This window comes from Periplaneta americana, chromosome 11, assembly GCF_040183065.1.
Source record: "Periplaneta americana isolate PAMFEO1 chromosome 11, P.americana_PAMFEO1_priV1, whole genome shotgun sequence".
In the NCBI taxonomy this organism is placed as follows: domain Eukaryota; kingdom Metazoa; phylum Arthropoda; class Insecta; order Blattodea; family Blattidae; genus Periplaneta; species Periplaneta americana.
This window is the reverse complement of record NC_091127.1, coordinates 160,344,094-160,357,655: the sequence shown is the minus strand read 5'-3', so window position 1 is coordinate 160,357,655 and position 13,562 is coordinate 160,344,094. Positions and strand designations below refer to the sequence as shown.

The 13,562-nt window shown below is 32.0% G+C and overlaps 1 non-coding gene across 1 annotated transcript; it reads left to right on the top strand.

The window, feature by feature from the left end:
* Window positions 1–1,269: 1,269 nt before the first annotated feature.
* On the top strand, window positions 1,270–1,342 carry TRNAK-CUU (transfer RNA lysine (anticodon CUU)). The gene has a single exon. It is a non-coding gene; the product is annotated as a tRNA-Lys (tRNA).
* The last annotated feature ends 12,220 nt before the right edge of the window (window positions 1,343–13,562 follow it).

The following is a 13,562-nucleotide window of genomic DNA, read 5'->3' as shown; positions in this document are numbered from 1 at the left end:
AACCTAGATGTGCTCTATACAATGATGTTATTACAAATCTTCAATTAAATTTATTTTCAAGCTATTTATCTCATCGTTCACAACAGGTTTTGATAAATGGGAAACATTTTAAAGTGGAGTTCCTGAGGGTTTAGTATTGGGTCCTTTATTGTTTCTAGTTATGATTTACCTTCAAATATTAATGATACTAGTATCTTATTTGCAGATGATACTACACTTCTTTACTCTAGTAATAATCTCGAAACTCTTAAATCATCAATGAATACCTCATTGGAAATGACTACCAGTTGGTTTCAATCAAATGGTTTAAATTTGAATTTGAGTAAAACACAAGGAATATTGCTTTTCTTAAACAGTACTCTTATTGATAAGTCACAAGTTAAACTTCTTGGTATTCACTTGGACCAAGTCTTACCTGGGAAGTACATATTTATAGTATTTGTAATAGATTATAGAGAGTAATTTTTTTATTAAGGAAATTAAAACCAATGTTGCTTAATAAATGCTTATTATGCATTTTTGTGATATTATTGCTTATGGCATACATCTTTGGGGAAATAGTTCGTATGTATCTAGGGTACTCATTCTCCAAAAAAAAGATATTCGCATTCTTACTTCTGCTACATTTGATTGTTTATTTCTGAGGGCACATTGACTGTTTACAATTTGTATTTATATCAATGGTTATTGAAAGTAAAAAGCAACTTAGAATATTTCGATGTTAAGAACAATATTCATAATCATTCTATTAGATTTAATTACCATCTTCTTGTTCACAATACAAAATTTTCCAAATGTAAAAATTGGTACTCGATTTTCGCATTTCACGTGTTTAATTAATCTATTGCCTTCTGAGGCCCGTTTTGTTAGTTTTAGTTTATTTTCCACTAGAGTGAAAAAATGGTTAATAGATAATCCATTTTATAATTAAAATGAATTTCTTAATTCTAATAATAGTATAGTAAAGGTTTTAATATATTTTATTGACCATGTTTGTAGTACTATGTACTTATGACAATAAATCTGATTGTTTGTTCGATTGATTGATTGATTGATTGATTGATTGATTGATTGATTGATTGATTGATTGATTGATTGATTGATTGATTGATTGATTGATTGATTGATTGATTGATTGATTGATTGATTGATTGATTGATTGATTGATTGATTGGTATAGCAAATCCTTATTGAGCTTCAAATATTGAACCACAATGCAACCTTCATTACAATTTAGTATTGAAGAAGTTTAGGAAGTTCTTTCGTATTGCCCGGCTAGCTCAGTCGGTAGAGCATGAGACTCTTAATCTCAGGCTCGTGGGTTCGAGCCCCACGCTGGGCGAAGGTAGTTTTTATTGTCGTTTTAATCGAATTTGATTGAAATTTTAGCAATAACTGAAGTAGTAGGCTATGAAATTGGTACTATATCCATGGGTTGATATTAATTGGAGTTCTCTCTTTTAAATGTACGCTGTTTTATTCTAATTTTATTATTTATTTTGTATTACAGTAGAGCATCGATTATCCGAATATCGATCAACCGAAACATCGGTTAACCGAAAGCGTTCAGTCGGCAAATTCAAATTTGTGCGCGCGCCATGTAGAAGTTCGCTAGCGCTGTTTGCGAGATATAGCGAAAAAAAAGAGTCTCAGCTCTGAAGCAAAAAAAAATAAATAAATAATGGACTTGTTTTTCTAAACTGTAGGCCATTTTGAACTTGCTATCTAGGCTAGTCAATTCTCTGTGTTATTTGTAAGACGTGTGATACAAAATATATATGTACAAGTTTGTGTTTAATATCAGTGTTTCTTTGTTTCATACTGCTTCTTTGCTTTCGTAAATGATCATTTATCCGAAAAATCAGTTATCCGAACACCCCCGTCCCCCATTGTTTCGGATAATCGATGCTCTACTGTATTCAGAAATACAAGCCAAACTTACATTCGAATAGTAAATGTATATATTTTAGTGTAAATACGAGACTCTCGTACATACCTGTAGCATATAAACCTATCACGAAGTGAGAGTTATTTTAGGAGAGATTTAGGGTCGAATTCATAGTCGTCACTTATAAAATGAGGAAACACTTAAGTAATGAACGTTTCCTTAACACTTATTTCAGATCGTATTGCAGAGACGCTACTCATTCATATGCCCTGAGCATTCCCTTGACATCGAAAGAAATATGACAACATGGCTAGACGTAATTCTTTTTCAGGGCCTTCAAATTGTTACATCGACATTATTATCGTACATAAATACAGAAGTAAATACACAGAGCTCAAAATTATACAAAATGTCAAGAAAGCATTTTACAGAAGAAGAAAGAAGTGAGCTAAGAGAACTACTTATGAAATATAGAGATAATGTTGAAAGTAAAAAAATCTGGCAATTGTTCTGTGCAAAAGAAGAAATTGACATGGAACAAAATTTCAGTTGAGTTTAATGCAAACTTTTGAAATATTCCTGTAAGTAAATCATTTTAATTCATTTTTCAGTTACTTTAGTGGTAAACAAAGTGGAAATAATAATAATAATAATAATAATAATAATAATAATAATAATGTTTTATTTTCGCTGGCAGAGTTAAGGCCAAAAGGCCTTCTCTTCCACTCAACCAGCCTTAATCAATACAATACATAAATTTAAATTACAAATATTTTCACTACACTTAAAAGGTTCTCCAGCAATAATCTTCACTACACATTTATTTAAATTTAGATAAATCTATAAGATAAAGTAGTAACTTAATTTATTAGCTAATTTAATTCAATGAATTATAATTTAATATTTGAGATAGCTAGTAAAATGATGAAAATTAATTTAATATAAGCTTACTAGGACTATGTTACAGGGAGAATATATATATTTCTATTTCTATAATGAGAATATTAATGTAATTGTCATTAGAGGTTTTGTAAATCTATTTAGAGAAATTAAAGATAATAATAATAAGAATGGAAGTGGTATAATTACGCAAATTTTAAGAGTTTATTCCTTGGGTAGAATGCAAACGAAAATGCAAATAACACTTTGTTGAGACGTGAATACTTTTCGAAGAAATACCACTTAAACCTACCTGAAATGATGCTGTAACATAAAATCTCAAAGCAGCCAGTACTTTCAGCAGTGGTGAAATCGGTAAGCCTCATGGTTGTATTGTGAATTGAAATGAGAGACACCAGAATATTCACAACAATGTTCTTGTCGAAACGGTATCTCCTCTTAAATTGTTGATCATTATACACCTCTAAAGGGTTTTCCATATCTTTGATATATCTTTTGTTTTGCCGAAACACATTTTCATTTTAATTACAGAACTCAATAAATTCAGTAAAATCATAAACATCATCCATTGTATACCGAATCAGATGATTACAATGCATATAAGAGAACACTTGAGTAAGCTGACAAGCTGTCTTATTTGAATAAGTGTTCACTTCAGTGGGATTTATGAATTGGAAATTATTATAAGCAACTACTTAAGGGTTTCCTTACGATAAGTGTTGACTATGAATTCGGCCCTTAGAACAAAATTGGTTTGAAAAGTTCATTAAACATGGAAAATAGGTTATATTTCCGAATAGATTCAGATTCTAAATTTCTGTCTTTTTTATGCAACTAGCATTGAGTTTATGAAATGCCATTTATTTCACCTTCTGAGGTCGATTACACATTAATTCTTGTATATTTTAATTTTAAGTGGCGGTAAAATTCTTGGCAAGAGAACCAAGACTAGAGATTCACGACATTTACAGAACCTTGAACCAGCAAAATTGTCGCTCAGCTGTTCGTAGCCACACCTAGTTCATCATGTTGCGACCATATGCGTCTACGGGCCAAGATCTCGACTGAGACTAGCGGAAACAATGAGTATAAATTGAGACTGCGAAGGCCTCTGACGGACAAAGCACGAAACAAATTGGGACGTAATAGACCTTCAAAGTCGTAGTATTTAGGGGCTTAAAAGGGGGATTACGATTTTCTTAAATTTTAGGCTCTCGCATCATAAAGGTTAAAGTTATTTGAGTTGTAATACTGAGCACTGATATGACAAGAAATATCTACTGTGATCTAGGACCGTAGTTATATGTAGCGTCACATAGAATGCCATAAACATTTTTAAGTTATTTTATTGTGATTCTGTAGATTTTCAGCGTCTTAACTGTGTTAAGAACTGTGTAAGTTTTCTACTGGTTAACATTGAATTCTCTACCATTTATAGCTTCAGGACTAGGTCATAGAATGTCTACGTGGAACTATGAAACAGACAGCTTAATAATAAAGTAAAGGATAAATGTGCGAGACGCCGGTAGTGGAGTGTGGCTCCAAGATGGCGTGTCGGTCGTGAACCGTTGTTCTCATTGTCTGTTATTACGGCTGATCTGATAGACTGGGAGCGGTCCAGCAAGTTCCACTTTCACTCCCAAGAGCAAGACAGACAGCTCTAGAATATGGAGCAACAGTGCTACCAACATGACTGTTTATAAACGCTTTTCACGACAGTTCTGAAACAAAACCTGCAATATTTATTCTGAGTGATTATCACAACAAAATATTCTGTATTACAATGCGATTTAGTTCGTGATTTTACAAGACACATCGAAGGATAAAAAGTAAAAGAAACTGGCAACTTCAGAATAACAAATAAATAAAACATAGGGCTGAGTCTATTTTCTGCAGTAAGACAAATATAAATTCCAATTTCCTCAGTTTTGGAAATCACAAATCAAACAGAAATAGGAAAGTCATTTTGAGAGTTGATTTTAGATAGGTTGAAAAATTATATTAAATTATAGTTATGTGGTTTCAATCTACAACTTATCATTCTATATTAATACAGAATTAACTTTCTGTCTTATTACATTATAAAGTTATATTTCCACAAATATTTTCGACTTATTTAAAAACACATCTTCAGGTGGAGAACACAATAAATGACACATTGAACACAGGTGATGTACAGTGAGAGAACATTTGTGCATATTATAAAATTGAACATGTATAAAACATTATAAAAATTATATGTAAATACTAGAGTAGTTCTGAGTCATTTTAACCTACAATAACCTTGTAAAAAATGGTAAAGATATCCCCTTCACATGCCATGAAGGCACTGGGGGGGCATGGAAGTAGAGCCCCATGCTTTCCGTGACCTCGGCACTAGAATGATGTGGTGTCGTCGGCACCACGCTCTGACCGTCTTTTACCTCCGGCAAAGACCCGGTACTCAATTTTATAGGAGGCTGAGTGAACCTCAAGGCCGTTCTGGAAGTTTGGCAACGAGAAAAATTCCATCACCACCCGGAATCGAACTCTAGACCTTCCAGTTCGTAGCCAGCTGCTCTACCAATTGAGCTACCTGGCCGCCACAATAAACTTGTAGTGGCCTATGTTAAAAATTAAAAGTTAATCTTATAATATAATAATCACTTTAGTTGAGTCTATAAATGTTACCTAACCAGTTTTAGGTCATGTTGTATGCACATATTTGAAATTTAAAATTTACAAAGATACCATGTTCAGGGTGGACACCCTATGTCCTTAGACCTTAATACTAACAGATTAAAGAAGTAAATAATAAAATCATAGAGAGCAGAATATCTCTCTTTTTACTTCAGTAGCTGTGTGACGCAACGGGAAGGGATAGTAGGCTATAGCCTAGTACCCTTTCATGATACTAATCATCTAAATTTCAGTTCTAAGAAACTTTCATTTAATTATTCGGTACAGAAAAGTGAAAGACCATATTCAATAAGCGTATCAATAAAATTGACAATGATACTAATTACCCCTACATACATTTGCAGGAAGTTAACAAGTTGCACTTCTATGGGTGTGTCATGTTTAAACGTGTAATTTTATGTGACAAAACATTGAAACATATTTTTACTTTTTTACTAAGAGAAAAAAGGGCAATATTTTACATTTTACTAGTTATTTAACTAGGAAGTCAGGAATTTTAAATCTGATTTTAATTTAGTGATACAGTTATTCACAGAATCTGAACTAGCGTATATATACATGTTGGTATTGTCTCTAAGACATATCGTTTATGTATGTATGTAGCCTATGCATGCATGTAATGTATGTGTATGTGTGTATATGTATATATATATATATACTGTATATATGCCGTATATATAAGCGGTCCTAAAACGGAACCGTGGGAAACTCCCGTCTGCACGATACGCCACAAAAGCATCTTATCTGTTGATAATAACACTCTTTTCGTATTATAAGTTCATGGAATTTAATAAAGAACTTAAAAAGATTTTTGATAATAGGAAAATTGCATTTTACAACACAATAGACTCTGTTAAAAATAAGTTTGAAGTTTATTCATAATCATGTTACTTACTTACTTACTGGCTTTTAAGGAACCCGAAGGTTCATTGCCGCCCTCACATAAGCCCGCCATCGGTCCCTATCCTGTGCAAGATTAATCCAGTCTCTATCATATTCCATCTCCCTCAAATCCATTTTGTTATTATTCTCCCATCTACGTCTCGTCCTCCCCAAAGGTATTTTTCCCTCCGGCCTCCCAATTAACACTCTATATGCATTTCTGGATTCGCCCATACGTGCTATTCTCAAACACCCTTAATCTCTGTTCCTCTCTTAAAGTGAGAGTCCAAGTTTCACAACCATACAGAACAACCGGTAATATAACTGTTTTATAAATTCTAACTTTCAGATTTTTTGACAGTAGATGACAAAAGCTTCTCAAAAGAATAATAACACGCATTTCCCATTTCTTATTGTAGGGATTCGTAACAAGCTATTTTTACGGTGATGGGTTGTTAGTTCTTCGACCAACCCACAAGCTATTCATAACCATGTGTCGAATATAATTATTTCAATTGCCATATTATGTGTAGCCTATAAGTGGTATGGAACTATCATCTAGTAACACATTTTTTGTTTGCTGATATTTTGAAGTGAAGAAGCCATACTGAACTTCGGATGTAAGATGTATTTTCTTACCACAATCCTAGAATTATGAGAAGTGTGGTTGTATTAAAAACAGACTTTTAGGTATTCATCGTGTGTTGAACTGTATAATATCTCCAAACTTTCTAAACTACTCGTATATACACGTTCCATCTTCAGAGTAAATTAGAACGACCTGAAGAATTACCTACTCTGTATATTTGGCTGCCACTGGATCTAGTGGTAATAGAGTAAGTGATCCTCGGTTCATCATTGCGGTAATTAGGTTATCCCAGACCTTCAAAGTCGTTTTTCTACACAAAACATTTTGAGAACATTTGGCCAACATTTTTTGACTTGAAGCAACTTCTCTTATAAGTAAATCGTAAAGAAAAACTTTAATAATATCTAAGGAAATTTTCGTATTGCACTATTTTATTTTTAACAGGTTCATTTAAGACACTAGAAGTTGTATTTTATGTGCATGGTTACGTGGCAAATTGACTCATTTATGTATAACTGAAATTCGTTCAATAAATTTTATGAAATGAATGCAAGAGAACCAAAACGTCTTACAGTGTCTACCTTTTCGATATTGGAGGCGATGAAATCATTATTTTTATCGATTTCTATAGCATCGCATTACTATTTATATATTTCGAATACGAAGTAAGTGAAATAATGCATATTTACGAGTATTAATCATTTTGTTTAAATAATATTGTATATGTAGCAACATTTGTATTTTATTTACGATGTGTTATATCAATTCCACATCAGAGCCAATGACTAAACCTGATTTTCATGTTCTTTTCTACAGCCAAATTGATGTATCTAAGATACATAGACACAGACATAGGCCTAATATGCACACATAACATATCTAGACACTAAGCGCAGCAAGAACACACTTAGTTAAGAAAGCCTCCGCCAGGGTCGGTAGATAGTGGTCCAGATCGTGAGACACTTTCTGACAAATGATTTCCATTTACACCACATGAAAGTAGTTTGTCTGCAATGCTATAGAGTGCTCTGAACACCAAGCAAGACTTTGTCGGTCTGCTTTCATTACATCGAAATTCATAATGCTTAAATTATTCGGGGAAATACACGTAGAATTGTAAATTTCACATTGACAAATGACGCGTTCAGAAGTCAACATGATTAACTCCACTTTTGGTTATTTCAGAGTTTATAAGTTGGCAATATATTAACACAGTCTACTATATACAGTCGAGAAGCTCAATATGTAGTAAAAATGCAAACATGGGTAGTTGCCCACCACTAGGATCGCTACTATCGCCTCATCATCGCAGATCTCTCTCCTAGCAGACGACAAAATATGTTACACTTTCGTTGTCGTGTTCTTTTGGAAACATTAACACCTTCCTTCCATTATTGAAATATTAAATGCATAAAGTTAATTTATTATTTTAATGAAGTATATTAAATTCCACCATAAACTGGAAGATACCTGCAAGAAATCCGTTAATATAATTTTTGTTTGTGTAAAACGAACTGAAATTTACTATAATAGCTTCACTCATTCAAGATTAGCGATAATTAACTATGAAACCAATAAATATCAATTTGCATTTCCCTTTACAACAATAATAATGGAAATCTGAATTAATGGAGTAACTTACGTGTACCGGTACTTGTAGTGTAGGCTTACGTAGTTAACAAAGTGGGATGAGGTTAAGCAATAATAATCACACCAGAATTGGAAATAAAACGTCATCAATAAATTTTATTGTAACAGACTTTTTCTACGTCTCTAGTAAAGCAACAAATAAAAATAACAACAAAATTAACAGCTATAATTAAAAACATATCCTTTGAAAAAAAAGTAGGCCTAAGCAATAATAATCCCACCAGAATTGAAAATAAAACGTGATCAATAAATTTCATTAAAACAAACTTAATTTTTCTACGTCTTTAGTAAAATAACACATAAAAATAATAACAAAATTAATAGCTACAATTAAAAATATATCCTCTGAAAAAAAAAGTAGACCTAACTTTTATTTCTCTGGAAATTTAGCAGCCTAAGTGACAGAACTTTAACGGGTATCTAATGTCCTTTCGGTTAGATTGAAACATTTCATTGTGAAATTTAAGGATATAATGTATTCTAACAGTCACAAGAAACTTCAAATTAACAGTTTTGTTTCTGCACAGCATTCCTGTGGTAACCCAGGAACCTTTCTGAATCTTTCGGAAACCGGAAAAAGGATAACTCTGGCCTCTTTCTCTTACTGTTGCTACAATTTATAGCACTAAAAACGTCTCCTCCTTGTCCCATATTATTATTCCAATTATTATATTTTAGCCATTAACATTTTCATTATAACCAATAACGAACATTTCACAAGCATCAATGTGAAATACGCAACGAGCTAGCACTCGATAGAAATACGACACAGTCCAAAGTCGACCATGGACATTCTATTGTTTCTAGTTGCTAACCGATTGGAGCCCTTTATTACGAGATTTGCAAAAAAAAACACCTCAAGCTTCGCAACTGTATATAGTAGACTGTGATATTAAATTTACCATATTTTCAGTGGTCAGTGTGATTTACTCCATAGTTCTGTAAAAAACCCACAGACAGCAGTATTGTTCTCGACTACATCACAGAATTAATTATGTGTATTCAACTTTAAACTTGAATATCTCATAATCTTTGGAGAAGGAGTTAATCATGTTGACTTCTGAATGCCTCAAATAATCCGTCATCAAAAAGACCTGTGTACTGTCCATATTTCATTAGCTGCTATAAAAATTCTTTCCGTAAGAATTCCTTCTAAAGTAAATGAAATTAGGTTTATCCTTCATACTTCTTAAATAGATCAAAGAAGAACTTTCTGCCCTTGTAAATAAAACTATATCTCTGCGGTAGTAACTTTAACCCAAAATTCATTACCCTAAAACGGGCACCGCAAACGATAAACGTGATAAATTAAACAAAAATGAACATAAATTATTCATTTTAAAATGTAATTAATGGCTTTCAAGAATGAATTTTATGTACAGTAAATTTCAATACTTTTATTTAATAAAAAAGTCTACGAATTAATTTCTAATTAATATCATTCAAAGCTATAAAAAAGCGAATAGTTTTAATTAATAATAATCAAGGTTTTATTTCATATACCGTCTATGCTTATCCTTTTAACAAATTTATTGGTTTTTCAATACTTTGGTACATATATTTTGAATTGAACGTTTTCGGCTCTATTGAGCCATCATCAGAACCATTTATGCCCATATGCATGATTTGCAATGATTTTATGCTAATAAATTTGTTAAAAGGATAAGCGTAGACGGTATCTATACTAATAATAAATCTGTAGCCAAAATTTTTCTGGTAATTTTCGATTTTCCAAAACTAATTGGTGTTAACATGTATAATTAACCTTCCTGAAACCGAAAATCCATTTTTTTTATTTTTGTTTGTATGTCTGTCTGTCTGTCTGTCTATCTGTCTGTCTGTCTGGATGTTTGTTACCTTTTCACGTGATAATGGTTGAACGGATTTCGATGAAAATTAGAATATAAATTAAGTTCGTTGTAACTTAGATTTTAGGCTATATGGCATTCAAAATACGTTATTTTAAAGGGGGGTTATAAGGGAGTCTGAATTAAATAAATCGAAATATCTCGCTTATTAATGATTTTGTGAAAAATGTTACATAACAAACGTTTCCTTTAAATTATTTCTGATAAGTTTTATTCTTTGAAAAATTTTGATAGGACTGATATTTAATGAGATAAATGAGTTTTACAATTAAAATAACTGCCATCTAAGGCGGTGTATTGAAATAAAAAACAAATGACTTCGTCTATAAGGGGCCTTGGACACAACAATCGAAAGCTATGAAAGATAGCCTACAGAGAATGTTTCTGTGTTTGTATGAAGTAATATAGGAAGCTAAATTAACCGATTTGTATAATTAATTATTATTTCATCATTGGAAAATGTAGTTTCTCTGTATGGACATAATGCTATAATGTTATTACAGTAACTTGTGAGTGAATTGAGGACAGGTAAGATTAAAATAGCTTCTTATGCACAGAAAACTTTATAGGTTATTCTGTATATTCATTTCCTGTATTTCTTAAAATAATGTTTATGAACATATTCATTTTTATCTCCGAGAATTAACGAACAACGAGAGTGTATTGATTTAGTATGCAGTAATAGTACGTTAGCTTAGCAATCCATTATTTTATAATTTAAATTTTAACTATGCACAATTGAATCGTGTTAAAATACATGAAATATATATGCAATAAATGCAATGCAAAAAAATTGGGTAATGAGCCAAGCAGATTATGTTGCGCTGTTGTAAATGTTGTTCCTCCTGAGATTCAAGAGCTCCCACAACAAATTAAAAACTTTCTAATTCGAGTACATTCGTTATCAACACACTTTTTACATAATATAATATAATATAAACATAATAATAAATCTGTAGCCAAAATTTTTCTGTTAATTTTCTCTTTTCCAAAAATAATTGGTAATAACAATTAAGAAACATGTTAAAGGAATTGTCATTGCACCAAATGAGTGTCTCTGGATCAAAATGATCGCATTTTAATATTTTAAATACAATTTAAATTAAGTAACATATTAAACGATTTATCTTTCTATCAAACACGAATGTTCCCTGGATCAAATGCCCTATTTTAATTATGTAATTACTTCATATTTATTTCTAACGGGTGCAGCGGAGCGCACGGGTACGGCTAGTATGAAATAAAACCTTGATTGTTATTATTAATACATCAACTTATCAGTCACAACATGCCTTTTAAATTTGAATATTTTTAAGCCTTAGATGGTTAGCAAAACTTAATTTTGACGACAACAAGATATGAAGACAATTTGTTCCTGAAAACTTCTCATTCAGAAACAGGATGTTTTATAATAACTTATTTAAGAAAACTACCAACACAGAACAATCATACTAGCTGGAAGATCACAGAGGGCGACTATTAGAATATGACATAATAAAAAACATATGACTCTCTTCTTTAGCTCTGTTCTTATTGGTTCACTGACTCCTCAGAAAACAATTTACTCCCGACTTGAGACACATTTTGTTTTATTAAGAATAACCTTTATTCGACTTCCACTAACTAATGGCAGCCAAAAGACAAAATGTGCAATATAAGGAAAAAAATGTATGAACAAGACATGGTAAATATAAAATATTATAATCGGAAGGCAAGAACATGAATTACCAAAGAAATTGAATAGTAATGATTAAGTGGAATAAGGTTAACAAAGATTTACTTCGAATTTAAGTGATTCTTCAAGATGGTTAGAGAACATTTCAGGGTTGAAATAGCTATAGAGTTAATGAAGTTTGTTGAGAGGTCAAATTTCCTGCAGAATATAACAAAGGTACTAGGTATTGTTCGCTTCGCATGAATTATTATACCTATAACTTCAAAGGACGACAGATGCTATTTCTCCTTGAGGTGCATACTGATGGCTCATAGGTAGCGCATTTCTCATTATGAACTTGAAGTGGTTGATTGGCAGTAGTCTCTGTTCTTATTGTGGGATCATTTATTTATCCTGTAGATGATTTGTCAGGTGAAATAGCGATCATATCTAACAAGATCCATCTTGTGCAATCCCATGTATAGTACCTCTTCATATACAGGGATATCATTTTATTTTTACTTACATTTTTATTGTACCTGCATTTCTGAATGTACTTCACTCTCACCCCTTCACTAATGTCCTTGCTCCCGTCAGACACACAGACTTACGGCAGCTGTTGCATTCGAAGTCTTCAAGCAGTGAAGTAAACACTGCAGTGTATAGTGTGTTTCAGAAATATGGTTGCGTTTTCTATAGAAGAAAGAACCTATATTAATAATATCGTACTAAAAAATTATATTGAAGAAACGATAAATTAAATTTCAGAGAATATGCTTCAAAATGTTTTTAATAACATGCGTAAAGAATTGAAGCCTGCATTGTAATGAACGACAATCATTTTCAGCAACTTGTTTAAAAATTCAGATTAGCTTATTTTGAATTGAGGTGGCTAGAAGCAAAGGAATGCTAGTGACATTTGTAATAACATGAGTTAAGTGCATCCAGTGTAAGCTAAAGTATCTAAAATTTTAGTGGCAAAGGGATATTTTAATCGCATCACACGTTAAAATTTAAATAAAAATTTCACCGGTTTTACGAAAGCTTAAATATTTAAACCCCATTTTCTCAAAAGTAACTTAAGTGCACTTACAGCCCTTTACTTATGAGCCCCTCAATTTAAATGCACTCTCTATATTGTATGTTAACATCAATAATTAATATGCTAAATAAAGTAGACATTACATAACGAACATAGCCGCCTGAAAAGTTGAGTTTTTGAAAAAAAAATGTTACTACTCTACTGTATTTTGATAAATTTCGTAAAAGTGATGATCAAACTGAAAATCGTAATATCGTATTTCCCTACAACATAAATGGATACACTACTTTTCTCTCCTCCAATACCTAGTAAAATGATTTGTTTACATATTGCAGTAGTAACATCAAACTCCTGTAATGGAAGGGGGCAACAGTGTTTCCGAGTATAGCCAGGTTAATGTTAAAAATGTT